The 10,765-nt window shown below is 38.6% G+C and overlaps 1 non-coding gene across 1 annotated transcript; it reads left to right on the top strand.

Annotated features, from left to right (window-relative positions):
• The first annotated feature begins 266 nt into the window (after nt 1–266).
• Nucleotides 267–373, top strand: LOC141675800 (small nucleolar RNA R71). The gene has a single exon (XR_012556433.1). It is a non-coding gene; the product is annotated as a small nucleolar RNA R71 (small nucleolar RNA).
• The last annotated feature ends 10,392 nt before the right edge of the window (nt 374–10,765 follow it).

The raw sequence follows: 10,765 nt of genomic DNA, 5'->3' as shown, positions 1-10,765 counted from the left end.
GGCTAAAGAATCGACCTTCATAGACAGCGCTTGGAGCTGCACTGCAATAGCTGTAGCTGCATCAACTTCCAGAGTACCTGTTACCTTCCCAGGCATCATCCTTTGAGTTGGGTTTTGATGCTCATTTGCAGCTATAGTTTCAATTAGATTATAAGCCTCAGTATAGCTTTTGGCCCACAAAGCGCCTCCAGCTGCTACATCGAGCATGGGCCGAGATTGGGCCCCCAAACCATTATAAAAACCAGTGATCACCATCCAGTCAAGGCATACCATGATGTGGACACTTTCTCAACATCTCCTTGTAGCGCTCCCAAGCCTCACACATAGATTCTGTTGGTTGCTACGCAAACTGAGTAAGAGCACTCCTCATAGTTGCAGTCTTCGCCATTGGATAGAACTTTACCAGAAACTTTTGCGCAAGATCTTTCCAAGTAGTGATGGACCCAGCTGGTTCAGAATATAACCAGTCCTTAGCTTTATCCCTTAAAGAGAATGGGAAAAGCCTCAGCTTGATAGCCTCATCAGTCACACCATTATATTTGAAAGTACTATAGATCTCGACAAAATTCCTGATGTGCATGTTGGGGTCTTCAGTTGCAGCACCTTCGAAAGAAACATAATTCTGCACCATCTGAATAGTGCCCGGCTTGATTTCAAAAGTGTTAGCCTGAATAGCCGGATGAAGGATGCTTGACTGAATGTCGTTAATTTTAGGCCGAGAAAAGTCCATAAGAGCTGGATCTTCCGGAATATATGATCACCCATATTTACTGGTTCTTTCTGCTCATTCTCTTTATCCGAATCTTTAAAATCTATCTTCTCCGGAATATCAAGAACTGAGTCTGTCTCCTCAGCCATATCTAAAGTCCTCTTGCAAGTACGAGAACGTGTTTGCATGAACGCTCACTAAAGTACCTGAAACACAACCGGAAACAATAAGTAACACATCTTAATCAATGAGTCCTAATGACCACTGATAGTAAATGCATAAACTAAACAAATACGCCTAATCCCCGGCAGCGGCGCCAAAAACTTGTTAGGGCAGAAAACACGCGCTAATAATACACGCAAGTATACGCGTTCGCAAGTAATATAGAAGACTTTCTAGTTCATTCCCACAGAGACTCAGACTAATTATGCTCAATTAACACTCACTCACCAATGTATGATTACTTCTCAATGTCAAGACAATAACACGTAGATTTGATTAACTAATTGTTAACTAGAATTAACTACGAGAATTAAACACTTAATTGACACTTGAATTAATAATATTAAACACACATGAGATCATAACTTCATTACTACTTCCTTCAATAGTTATTGCTATTACCCTTAGCATGTAACGGTGATGAAATTAATCGAACAACACGAAACTGATAAAAGCCAACTTTCGTTGTACCAATACCATTCTACCAAACATCCACAATTAAGATAGAAGTTGAATAGTCATCAATTATGTTGAGACCCTATATGTCTACAGAATTTGAGAATATAACGATTTAAGCACAAGTTATTCCTTATGATTACATAGGGCAAGTAAAACGGTTAGAGTTACCCACTAATCATGCATACACATACATGAACCTATGCTAGCATGACAAGTTCTAAATCCCAAGATCCACCATCGCTCACAAGAGATTAACACCCTATCTTATATGTTCGCGACACACATAAGACGAATAAGCACAACCAATACTAGATATCATACAATCATCACACACTAAGGTCAACTAACTAAATAATTCCATAGCAAATCCGTTACAACCCCATGATCACGATTAGCCCATGATTGAACTCATCGTCACCATGGGTTCATATGAAAACATGATAATAACACACGAGAATAATTAATAAAACTACTTATATTAAACCAGAGTACGTCACAAGAGTAAATAGGTTCAAAGCAAAGAAAACTAGCATCCACTGTTACAACAAATAAACGAATCATAAGAAACTATGCTTCATCTTCGTTGCGGTATGCTAAAACGGTCTTTTTCCTTATCTCCTTGCTCCTCGATTAATACCACGATTCAACACACATAAAACGTCTCTGAAAACTACTTATATAGAAGCCCCACAAAACCCAGCCATCTAAGAAGTCAGAAGTCCAGCAGAACCAGAACTCTAAAAATCAGATTTTAATTTCAAACCTCTGAGTGGCCGCCCAGCAATCCTGAGCGGGCGCCCAGCTTCCTGAGCGGCCGCTCAGCCAGGCTGAGCGGGCGCCCAACACCTTTCTGGAAAATTCATTATTTTGCTCCCGTTCTTTGCTGCATTCTGCTCCTAACTTCCCACTTGCAATGCCAAGCACATACTAAGGCTTATTCTTGATGAAATCTCCCCACAAATGCAAGTAATACCCTGAAATGCATAAACACTAGAAAAATGTATCAAATACACAAAATACTCGATTTCAAGACTTCAATTCAAGCCATTATAAGACGTTCTAAGTGGTATAAAATGCCACTTATCAGTGTTGACCTTGAAGGTTCCTGGTACTCAATGCAGTAACTCTGAGCTGTGCTTTGTAGTCATCATTCATCAGAATTTCATCAGCTTTAGCCAGGTGCTCAGCAAGAATATTTGCAGTAGGAACAAAATCAACTTTGTTCCACTCCTTGATCCATTCCCTTCCTCTGTTAGTTTCACTCCAAGGTACTGGTGCATCCTCTCTCATAAACTTTTTATTCAAATCAGCTTTATTAACTATTTGTAGAGGTGCATGTCCTGAAGGACCAGCTGCATCAGCATTTACATTTGTAGCAACTTCACCAGTATTTTCAGCATTTATTTCAACAGAACTTGCAGAATCTTCAGTATCAGCATCTTGTGATAGAATTAACGTATGTGAAGCAATAGAAGTTCATCTGCATAAACATCAGCATCTAGCAGTGGAGTTACTGATGGAGTTTCCTGAGGAATGGGTGGAGCTTCGAAGTACTGAACCTCAGGCACATTCAAGTTGTGAATATCTATTTCAGCCCTTGTACCTGGATTATCAGCATGTACTTGATCAATGATAGGAGACACAGGAGGTGTAGACAATGGAGTAGTCTCTGGCTCATGGATTGGAGATTTGTGAGCTTCATGAAGTTCTGGCTCAGCACTTGGAAGTGATTCAACTACAATAGGTTCTTGTGAGATCAGAGATTCCTGACCCCCTTCCACAGCTGCTGCTTCCATTCCTTCTTCAGAGGTTGATGATTCTATAGCCCTCCTTGCTATTTGATTTTTAAGTCTCTTAGCTGATGGAGAGACTCTGGGAGATTGATCATCAGAGTTCAGCTTTCTAAGCCTTTTTAGGGGCCTAGAACTCCCAGTTTCTTTTGTTTTCTAAGGAGACACTTCCTCAGCTGCTTTAGCAATAGGTTCTGATGGTTGAACCTGTGCCTCATCATCAAATTCATCTCTCAGAATCATCTTCCTTCTCTTTTGTTGTGTCTAAGGTACAGTCTTTGTCCTCTTTGATTTAGAAGAAGAATGCTTCACTTGATTATGTGCTGATAGTTGTGGTTGCTGTGTTTGATTAATGATTGGTTCCGATGACTGTTGTGTGTTGGTTGGTTGGACATTAGGATATAGCCATGAATAGGTATCATAATCAGCATTTACCTGAGCTTGCTTTACTGATAAAGGAATCCTAAGGGGTCTCAAGACTCCCTTCTTGTTGTCAGCAGTTATGAGATCAGTAAAAGCCCTCTTAGCTAACCTAAAAGGTTCTATTTGTTCACTTGCTGGTTGTGGTTCATCTGATGTACAGTAGCTGTAAATTAACTGATAGAACCTAGAAAAGTAAACTACATTCCTGTCCTCTTTCATTCTATCTCCTATAAAACATAACACAGTCTTTGCATAATCAAAATAAGACTGGTTTAGGAGTGCATACCCAATTTGTTGTGTTAGAATAGGAATGGCATCAAAATTTGAGCACTTGTTGGCAAACGTCTTCATGATGCAATCGAAGAAGAAGCTCCATTCCTTCTGAATATATGGGCGTTTGAGTTGACCCAACTTAGCCAAACTCTGTTCATACCCAAGATGAGCCATCATTTGCTGTAGCAATGGCTCCTCAACAACAGAACTGAATTGACAGTTTTCAGGTAGGTGTAGAGCTTTTCGAACTGTTGTCGGAGTAACAACATACTCAACCTCCTTTGCTGTAAACATGATGCTTGGAGTCCCATGCTTACCACCATCATCATAAAGTCCTGTACGCCAGAACGTCAGAACTTAAGTTCTAGATAAATAGGATGGTTGTGTCAAAGCGAACCCAATTTCACTATGAGATAAGAAATCCTGAATAAAATGAAGTTCCGAAGGAGCTTCACTCTTAGTGAGAATGGAAGCATAGTTGTTGGGGACAAACTTTGCTCCATTAAAGATTATATCCTTGGGTGCCATTGAAAATGAGTGAGAATTTAGAGTGCCTGAAAGGTGTTTGATAAAATATCTGTATAGAAAACCGTCAGAGAATGTGAGAAAATAAGAAAAAGAGAGAGTATAGAATACAAAAGTAAATAAAATATTTAAAATCTTTTCTCTCTTTTACTTATACACGCTCCACTTGACAGCAGTTATTGAGAAGTGGAACAGATTATACACCTGTCAGCCATGCAGTAGTTAAGACAAAAGTTAATGGGCACGAGAAATAAGTAATGATTACTATGCACATGCAGTTTTCAAAAAAAAAACTGTTCCCACTAAACAAATGATTATTACTGTCTTTATCTCATATAAACCAATATTCTGATAAAATATAACCGTTCAAGTATTGACTTAAAAATAAATCAAGGAAATAAATACTGCCACGTCAGCATCAGAACTTGATTGTTATCAGAATTTAAAAGTCATGAGAATATGGCTTTTTAACTCAAAAAGTGAATGTTTATTTCTGTAATTCTTCACACAAATACTGATATGATTTCAACAGAACTTAATCATCAGAACTTCCATCAGAACTTGTCCTCAGAATTTATGCAACTGACACTGAAACTGTTCATCTAAAATAACATTGATCACCACAATAATTTTCATCATTCATATGGAGTGTAAGTGTGTGCATTAAGCTAAATATCAGACAAAGAGTAAAGTCTGATTCACTTCAGTACATCTTAGAAATAAGGCTTAACTAAGAACTGTGCTCAAAATCTGTCATTAGTCCGAAGTCTACTATAAAATGAGTTCATGCATGAATCCACCTCAACTGTTTTGTGCTCATTTTATGCATCTTTTGAAATTCCTTTTTACAGTGGCTTCTCAGTGTAAGTGAGTCACGACTGCTTATCAGAATTTATGCTGTTATCTGAGTATTTCTCCAGTAATCAGAGAATGTGAAAAGTCACCAAGAAAATTTTATTTTGCTTTTCTAATGCATATTACTTAATACCAGCAATGCACTTGGGTCTTCCCTTCCACATACATTTTTCTCTAGATCTCAAAGGAGTACCTGATATTTATTTTTTTTCTTTACTTTTTCTTTTGATAAGTGAGGCTTATCAGCACTTAGTACCTCCATGAGATTTACCAACATCAGAACTTAACAGATAAGAAGCATTATTCTAGTTTTTGACTTAGTAATAAGATACACAAAGTAAACCTAACCAAACTCAATATCAGAATTTGCTTGTGTTAAAAGATTTCCACATAAACAATTACTTCAAACATGGGATCTTTAGTATATTAGAGACTACTAGGTCAACATCTAGCACAGTTATCCTCATTGGATTGAATAGTCACAGAAACATTCATATCACTATCAGAGTTTAGAAATTCACATCAGACAACAATCAGCACTTAGGTAAATTTCAATTTAAGCACAGATTACATAAAGAGAATAATATCTGTAAATACTGATTATAAAGTCTGATGTATCAGAACATAAACTAAACATATTTAGAAAAAGAACCTGAAACCATTCCAAGTTCATTTTCCAATCTTGTAAAAGTAGCTTCACACAGTGGTTTTGTGAAGATATCTGTTAGTTGTTGATCTGTTGGAACAAAATGCAATTTCACTGTACCTTCCATCACATGTTCCCTTATGAAGTGGTACCTAATGCTGATGTGCTTTGTCATTGAGCGCTGAACTGGATTACCTGTCATAGCAATAGCACTTTAATTATCACAGTAATAGGGATTCTAGAAAATTCTAACCCATAATCCAGTGTTAGTCCCAAAGTATCGTAGAAGGGGGGGGGGGGTTGAATACGATACCTACAATATTTTTTGATTCATTTTAAGTTCTTCGCTAAAAGTATGGAATAAAAAATAATACAAAACAATTCGAGGAATATATTGTTTTATTAATATAAACCTTGAGGTTGCTACAATCTAATCAAAGTATTGATTAGCTACAATAAATTCAGCAGCATAACATTCTGTTTACAAGGATAATAAATTCAAGCTTTAATGGAGCTCTCGTAAACTGTCTGTGTTTGCTGAAGAAGATAACTAACTGAATTGAATCATATTCACTTCAGTTTTGTAGTCTTTCAAAATTAAATGAACAGCTGGCCAATTCATGTCCACACAAATCATTTAACTTTGCTGCATTTAACTCAGTGAACAACACCTTCCATGGCGACAAAGTTCCTCTGTATAGCCTCTGTGGCGATAGTTCTGTGGCGGCACAATCACCCTGTATAGCCTCTGTGGCGACAGGTCTGTGGCGACACCTTCTCCTGTATGGCCTCTGTGGTGACAGTTTGATTTATAACACTCTGTGGTGACAAGCTCTGTGGCGACAGTTTGTCTTATAACACTCTGTGGTGACAAGATCTATGGCGACACACACTCTCCTTGTATTGCCTTAAACAATTTGTTCTAACACCTTCTGTGGCGACAGGGGCTTCTGTGGCGACAGAGGTGCCTTAGAGCAAATCCTCTGTGGTTACTTCTCCTGTAGCGACAGGGGTTCCTTAGTGTCTTTACTTAGAATATTTTTGGTTCTTTGTCAAGTCACTCTTCAGTGTATCAATCATTTTTCTTCTGTAAATTGAATCAAAATACTTCCTTGAAATGCTGATGTTTGGTACACTGGTCTGGTTCACAAACAACTAGCCTTGAGAGGATCCTGACTCAATTTGTCTTATGATTCTGAGTTGATACATACTGATGTTTATCCATTGCTTCTTTCACTAAACCCTTGATTTGTAATACTTGAAGTCAATACATACAGCTGATACTTAAACCCTCTTGATGTCGTATTCTTCATGGCTGCTTGAACATAGTAATGAACTTCTTCCCATGATCTGTAGGAGAGATTAATGAATCAATCACATCATTTGGTTCTTTGTGTTTATCCTGTCTTCATCTGAAGGGTTCTTGTGCTTCACAGTTTAATAAAGTTTATCTGTTTCTGTTTTTATGTTGAGTTATAAATCCTCGATTACATGTTACATTACATTATGCTTTACAATCTCCCCCTATTTGATTGTTAGAGTTTGACAAGCAAATCCTTAAGGATAACTCAACTGATAATAAGAAAAAGTACGAACTATCAAAATAGATAAAGATATTAAATACATTCTGGATTACATATTCATTTCCAGATTTCTTATAATACAAATTACAAAGAAGTGTTCCTCTAGCCTGAACATATACTATATGTCTTCTTTGTCTTTGTCTTCTTCTTCTTCCTGCTTCCTTCTTCTTCTTGAGGCTGAACGGATTTTCTCTTAGAGACTTTCTTCTGAGGACCTGAAGGTTTTGGAGGAGACTCTTTCAGCTCATTCAATCTAGCTTGTACACAATCACGAGCTTCTATTTCAAGTGCATTGACTGGAGGTGGATTATTTAGCTCATGAAGCATTATCTCAAGATACTTGACTTTAGAGCATTTAGAAACCAGATCAAACAGTAGAGATGATTTTCTGGACATTACGAAGACTGTTATCCTTTTTGGATGTCCTCTTACTCTACTGGTGTCATTGATCAATTCTTCTTCCGTTACTTCGTCAAGAATCTTTATGATAGGGATCAAAGCAACCTTGTCATCTTTACAGGTAGACAGTTTGACATCCGTCAAGGCTTGCTGAATTGAGCTTGATTCACTTTTCCTTAAGTCTTTGATTCTGATTCTGCATTTGTTGATTCTAAAGACTAACTCTCCTTCACTGTCAATGCTGATTATGGGTTCAGTTTCTTTGAGAAGACCAATTTCTGCTTCTCCATTAATGAACACCATCTCATGATATTCTCTTCTAATTGCCCTCATATCCTTCTTTGTGTCTCTGATCATCTTGTCATTGAGTCTATAAGCGTACAGAACTTCAGCGGCTATGACATCTGCTTCAGATCTCTTAACACCTGGAGCTGTCAGTTTAGCTCTTTTGCTCCTTAGTTGACTTTCCAGAAAGGTAAGCTGTAGATACTAAATGGTTCTTATGTGTTGGTCAGACATGGTGATATTTTGCAATCTACCACCCACAACAAGTTTGATCACAAATGGATACATAAATGCTTGAGGAGATACATCCATCATCATTCTCCACAGTCTGTCTCTGAAGTATTCATTTTCATTCGATTTCAACCATGGGATCTTTGAGGCAAAGACAAACAGTTCAACAATATTTAACTTCTTTAGTACACTTGTAGACACTTTCATCTGTAGACCATCTCTGTGATTGATAGTGATCTTCCATCCATTCTTCATAATGTTCACAGTAGTTCCAGTAATTACTTTGCTAAACTGATCATAGAACTCATGGATGTTTATATATGTCTCTCTGTAGTGCTCCACAGTTCTCAACAAATTAGAGTTTCCAGGGTCTGAATAGTGATATGTTTCTGGTTTGTCCATTTTCTTCTTTGTTTCTTCCCATTTACTTCCTTTCCTGTTAGCTTGAAGATATGCTTCTCTCTCCTCTCTGTTCCTTTTCCTTTGAATAGCTCTTTGAATTCTTGCTCTGGATCTTTCTATTTCTTCTTGAATTTCCAAATAAGAGCGATTTATTTTCTCTGTGATTCCATAGGATAGACAGTCATCCGAGAAAGCATCTTCATCTTTAAATTCTTCATCCTCTGTGATGATCATTCTTTCTTCCGTAGCCACTTTTTCAAATCTTGGCTCACACCCTATCGGAACATCACTTTCATCTATCTCACCTTCTTCTAATTCTTCTTCAGAAAATAAGGGTGTCGGAGCATATATTTGAGATAGCAGATTTCTCTGAGTTGTAATGATTCTGCTCAGATGCCATGATTGCTCCCCCTGAGATGTTGCGCTTTCTTTAGAGAATCTTTCCTTTAGGAGCACCCTTCATCAATTCTCTCTTCTAACTCTTCCTTCATCTCTTCTTCAAATACATCATACGTACCAGTGGTCTGAAAGGCATCTTGAAGTAGATTAACAGAAGTGTCCACTTTTTCTTGTTCTACTACCCTTCTTGAAGTAGATTAACAGTAGTTGGGTTATCCTTCAGAGCTGGTGTTGATTGAGCATGTAAGGTCGAGACAGGGATCACAAGAGAAGCAGGCGGTTGCTTACTGACTGAGGTCTTTGGCCTAGTACTGGCAAGAGCTGCTTCAGATGAGACCGGGATAGGCGCCTGCTTGCTAACTGAGATCTTTGGCTCAGTATTGGAAGGTGCTTTTCCTTTCCCTGTATGAGATAGAGATCGCTCAACGAATTCCCACAAACTGGCGAATGCTGCTTGTTGATGTTCAAGTTGATTGGAAAGACTGGCGATTTGATGATCTCGGAGGGATAGTTCTGTCTGAAGGTGTTGATCTTTAAGAGCCAGCTGTTCCTTAAGATAGCTGTCTTTGAATGCTAGCTGCTCTTTGAGATAATCTTTAGTGACATAATTGGATAGATCTATAGGTGTAGTTTGGATGGTAGGTGTCTCACAGGCTTCTCGCGGTGTATCGCTCAACACTCTATCACTCGGTTTTGGGTCATATATTTCACTCATTCTCACAAGTTCACTCCTCTCAAAGCTCCGAGTTCCAGGTTTACCTGCAGAAGACACTGGAGCCATCTTAAGGAGGTCAGCAGTGGTGTAATGGGAGTTCGCAATTCCCCATTCTTGTCCGAGACAAGTTGCCTATCATCAGGAGATGATTCATCCAGAGTTTGAATCTCTGGAGGGAGCACTGGGGCCTTAATATCTGGCATCTGATCCCCAGCTTCCCTTTGTATCTGTGAAGATACATTCCCCTTAGGCTCACCAGATAAATCTGGTTCATCGCTAATGGGTTGCCGCTCCGCACCTACGTCGGATCCACTATCCGCAGATGCATCCAGGTTTATTAGTCCTGGGGAGGTAAGTGCTGTGCTAGATTTGGCAGTGATTACAGCACTCTCTCCTAACACCTGTGAAGGCAGTTGATCCATTGAAGGACCTTGAACAGGATATTCTAACCGTAAAATGGTCGAATTCCCTGTTACCGTCAATACGTCCTCACCAAATAGTACTCTTCTAATTGACTCATTTAAAGCTTCATGAGCTTGGGTATTGGATAAGGTGTTTGACTCGTTATAGGATGTCGTGGTTGACGGGCGAATTTCAATAGATCTACCTTATTGAGAAGATAGATCTAGTAACTGTGTATGTGCCTTTTTAGCCAGAGAATCCTTTTGGGAAGATACCTGGAGGTTTGCAGATGTCTCAATATGTTCACTACTTTTCTTCATAGGAGACAGAGCTGTGGGTTCACCCACAGTACCTTCCTTATTTGCTGCATCTAGTGCAGTTTCTCCCTCTACTTGCATAGGATCTGAAAGAGATATGTCCTAATTCCAATCATGTATGAGGATTTAG

Source organism: Apium graveolens, chromosome 7 (genome assembly GCF_009905375.1).
Source record: "Apium graveolens cultivar Ventura chromosome 7, ASM990537v1, whole genome shotgun sequence".
Taxonomy (NCBI): Eukaryota; Viridiplantae; Streptophyta; class Magnoliopsida; order Apiales; family Apiaceae; genus Apium; species Apium graveolens.
Note: the sequence above shows the minus strand (reverse complement) of the source record. Positions and strands in the feature narration are given on the sequence as shown.